Raw genomic sequence first — 4,721 nt, 5'->3', positions numbered from 1 at the left:
TCCTCATTTTTATTATAGCTGCATAGCATTGTATAGAGTAGCTGCAGCACTGTAGAGTTTACCAGTCCCCATTGATGGACATTTAGTTTCCAATCAATAATGCTACAACCTTGTATATGTCATTTTGTCTGCATGCAAATAACTGTAGGGCACATTGCTGTAAGTGTAAATCCTGAGTTAGAGGGTATATGCATTTCTAATTATGACCAATATTGTTAAATTGTCCTATATCGAGATTTTACCAATTCACACCGCCAACAAACTTTAGCGTGCAACTGGAGGTCTTATTAAAACACAGCTTGGTGGGGGCCGGGCCCAGAGTCTCTGATTCGGAAGGTCTGACGTGGAACCCAAGAATTTGCATTTCTAACAAGTTCCCAGGTGGTGTTGCTATTGTTTGCTGGTCCAGGAACCAGACTTTGAAAACCACTGTAACAAAATGACTGGGCTGCCACTGCACCGTGGAACTATCCTCTCAAAGTCAGCAATGTCTTCGTCAATGTCGTGGTCTTTTCTCCATCTTCCTTTTCCTCGACTTTTCTGCTATATTTTAAACGTTCTCCTTTTTTTGAATCTTCTCTTCCTATTTGACTCTGTTAATGTTCTTTCCTGCTGCTGTTGTCTTGTTTTCAGTGACTTCCCTGCCACTTAACTGGTCCAGGCTCCATGTATCGACCCACAACTTTTCAGCCCTAGAAAGCTCACTCCTTCTGAAGACTAGGAACACAGAAAGTAAAGGCTGAAGCAATCTTTTGATCCTAACAGGAGAGCTTGCGTTGCTGAGAGAATCCAGATCCTGATGACATTACTTGAATCCTCTCTATTTAGCCATACCTGAAGCCAGCCCCTCCCTTCACTTTTTCTTTCTTTGCCATCAGAGTAATAGATATACATAGTTTAAAAAAATCAAACTGTAGATGAAAACTGGAAATACTCTGCCCCACCTTTCCCCGCTGCAGACCCCATTCTGCTCCCTGGAAGCAGGCTTGTTGCCGTGGAGAGAGTGCACTGCGTAACCCTTGCAGGTGTATTTACAGCACAGACATTATTTTCTTGCAAATGGCAGTGATTTTTTGTCTGTTTGTTTGTTTTGTTTGTGTTTCCTTTTTGGCCGCACTGCGTGGCATGCAGAACTTCCCCAACCAGGGATCGAACCCCCAGCCCCCGTGGAGTCTTAACCACTGGGCCACAAGGGAAGTCCGATAGTGTTTTTGGTTTTGCTTTTACAAAATCAAGATATTAAAATAACTTTCTTACAGGTTTATGTGTCTTGGAGAAGGGGGGCCTTCATTTAGTTTCCACGAAGGTGACCCTATGTACCTTCCATTCTTTTAGTTATTTCATCTGACATTTGCTTCTGTATTTAAAATTTTTTTTTGCAGTATAGTTGATTTGCAGTGTTGTGTTAATTACTACTGTACAGCAAAGTGATTCAGTTATACATACATATACATTCCTTTTTTTATATTCTTTTCCATTATGGTTTATCGTAGGATACTGAATATAGTTCTCTGTGCTATACAGTTGGACCTTGTCATTTATCCATTCTACATATAAAAGCTTACATCTGCTCACCCCAACCTCCCACTCCATCCCTCCTCCAATCCTCTCCCACTTGGCAACCACCAGTCTGTTCTCTATGTCCATGATTCTGTTTCTGTTTTGTAGACAGGTTCATTTGTGGCATATTTTAGATTCCACTTATAAGTGATAACATATGGTATTTGTCCTCTTTCTGACTTACTTCATTTAGTATGATAATCTCTAGGTCCAACCATGTTGCTGCAAATGGCATTATTTTGTTCTTTTTTATGGCTGAGTAATATTCCATTGTATATATGTACCACATCTTCTTTATCCATTCATCTGTTGATGGACATTTAGGTTGTTTCCTTGTCTTAGCTATTGTGAGTAGTGTTGCCATGAACATAAGGGTGCATGTATCTTTTTGAATTAGAGTTTTGTCTGGGTATATGCCCAGGAGTGGGATTGCTGGATCATCTGGTAATTCTATTTTTAGTTTTCTGAGGAACCTCCATACTGTTTTCCATAGTGGCTGTACCAACTTACATTCCCATCAACAATGTAGGAGGGTCCCCTTTTCTACACCCTCTACAGCATTTGTTATTTATAGATTTTTAATGATGGTCATTCTGATTGGTGTGATGTGGTACCTCATTGCTTCCGTATTTCTAAAGAATATGTTTACTTTGATTTTCTTATAGATCAGTTTTAGATGTCAACTATTGACTTGTATTAATAAGGAGATCAGCATTTAGCCGACTTATCTCTTCCCCCACTTCCTCTATTCTCTCTCTTCCTCTGTTCTCTCATAGTAAATACATCACAAATTTTGGTTAAAATAATAGTATTGATATTGTTATGACTCTGTAAATATTATTCAATGATAAGCCAAGTAGTAATTATGATTAATGTTTCCTTTCCTGGGCCTTTTTTTTTTTTTTGCTATTCTGTCATTTAACTGTTTATTTTCCATCACCCTTATTTCCATTTTCTATTTAAGAACTAGTCTTAAGCTGGTCTGTAGAACCGCTTAAGACCCCTCAGTGGTTGCTCCTTCCCATTCAGTGGTCTAAGTGGTGGGAGCTGCAGACCAGTCTTTGGTGGCCAGCTGAGCGCTCCAGGCCTCAGCAGGAAACTGCTGGACAGACTCGGGGGCACCTGTGCTCCTTCAGACCAGTCTGTGACCTCAGGTTGAGTAGCAGTCAACTCAGAATCTGGAGCAGTCCATCCCCCCTGAAATTCTCCCTGGGTCCCGGCCTTTTCAGCAGCAGCCTGCTCTTCCTTTTCACTCTCCTCAGGATCTCTGTAGAAGGAATGATCAGGCCTGACTTCCCAGGGGTGGTCACAGGAAATGGTGCCGTACATGGGCAGAACCTCCTGAAGCAGCATCCACTACATCAGACCAGCTGAGTGAGTTCTCCTGCTGGTGCGTGGTGCGGCCGTGTCCACACAGCACAGAGGAGGGTCTGTTATACAAAGCAGCGGTAGGTTAACATAAGACGCCTCTGTGAGAGGCTGGTGGTCAACCCTGGGATCAGTAACCACTAGAAGTCAGAAAGCCACTCGCATCTGGCCAGTGAAGGTCCCAGGAGCGAAGCAGCCAGGAAGAGGAGTGGCTCCAGTGGCAGCAGCAAACTTCAGCCCAGCGCGCTGGCCGGTATCCCTGGAGTATTTCACGTGACACTGACATCAGCCAGGTTTTCAATGGCAACAACAGCAAAAGCTGCCAGGAGAAGCTTCTCCCAGGTTCTCTTCAGATTTATGATGTAGATGTCATCACTTTTTGCAGATATGAAACCATACGTAATCATGAGTTAAATATATTTCATCTGCCTTCCCTAATCAAGGTTATTTTAATTGCATGTCCTCCAAGCAGCAGGTAGCCTAACTTGGGACTTGGAGTCAGCTGTATCTAGTTCCATCTGAGCTGATTAAACCTGGTTAGGACCACCCACCCTCCAACAGGGCATGCGCGAGTGCCCCCTCGGTGACCTTTGACATCAGAGGGCTGAAGACTCCACCCTCAGATTGTGCTGAGTGCCTCCTCATTGGAACGTGGGGAGGCCTGTAGCTTATTACGCCTGCGCAGAACGACGATTACCGCACCTTTTTCTAATCACGTTTCCCGACTCTCCCCACACCTCAGACCGCCCTGCTCCCCTTCAGGGAGGCGGTTTTGAGATTTGTCCGCCCATATCCTCGTATCCTCACTTGGTTGCCCTGTGAACAAACCCTCTCTTGGCTGCAAAGTGCAGTGTCTCAGCGTTTCGGCTTGCTGCACATCCCGCAAAATGAACCCGATTCGGTAACAGATGCTGTATTCCATTTGGAAGTCAAGGTTGATGCCACCAAGGTAGGTTCCTGCTGCAAGGAATTTGAGGACACCCTCCTCCTTCATTTTCAGGCTATCGGGGGCTCTGGACATTGTGATAGTTTCCTTTTGGGTTAAGATGGGAACTCAGAGCAATGCCATATGGACCCCTTTTAGGGTAACACAGAAAGGCTTGCTTTTCCCGGTATTAATGATTGCCTTCCTTTTAAAAATTTGTTTGGTTTTCTGTATACCTATCCAACTATTTTTTTAATTGTCAAATACTCATCAATATTATTCTCTGCAATTCATATTTATAGATTTCACTTTTGTTTGGGGGACTAATAGGTTTGTTTGGGGGGACTTCTTTCTACACTTAGTTTTATATACTAATAGGTTTCAGGTGAGAGTGATAAGCTGGTAAACCAAACTTTTTGCTCTTGGGCCTCCAAATGGCAACATATAGAAGGCTTTCTCTGGGACCATTCAGTTTCTCGAAAGAATAATACTCCAATATCTAGTTTAGGAGGCATGGCTTTGGCTGATGGAATTTAAAAAAGAGGAATGGGAAAAAAATGGGGGATAAGGAGTCACTATTCAGTATACAGATTTTTACTCATCAGCTTCCTGTAAGCACTTTCCACTTCCCAAAGTACCTTATACCTTCAAGTTCTGAGCCTCTCCTCAAATCAATGACCTACTGTCTTGCAAAACTGCAGCCACCTTGTCAGTTTATAACTATTCCTTTGTTTCACTTCAGTGGGTGCTTTGGAAAGAAAATGAGTGAATGTGGTCAATTCACTATGCTTTTCCAGACTCTCTTTCTCAAATGCATTTAACTCAGGAATTATATTCTTTCAGGATCTAATTTACTCAAAGTCATTTC

The 4,721-nt window shown here is 42.8% G+C and overlaps 1 pseudogene; it reads right to left on the bottom strand.

Annotated features, from left to right (window-relative positions):
- Window positions 1-2,554: 2,554 nt before the first annotated feature.
- Window positions 2,555-3,949, bottom strand: LOC132527680 (small ribosomal subunit protein uS2B-like; annotated as a pseudogene).
- Between the last annotated feature and the right edge of the window lie 772 nt (window positions 3,950-4,721).

This window comes from Lagenorhynchus albirostris, chromosome 10 (assembly GCF_949774975.1).
Source record: "Lagenorhynchus albirostris chromosome 10, mLagAlb1.1, whole genome shotgun sequence".
NCBI lineage: Eukaryota > Metazoa > Chordata > Mammalia > Artiodactyla > Delphinidae > Lagenorhynchus > Lagenorhynchus albirostris.
The sequence above is the reverse complement of the archived record's forward strand: the minus strand, read 5'-3'. Positions and strand labels throughout refer to the sequence as shown.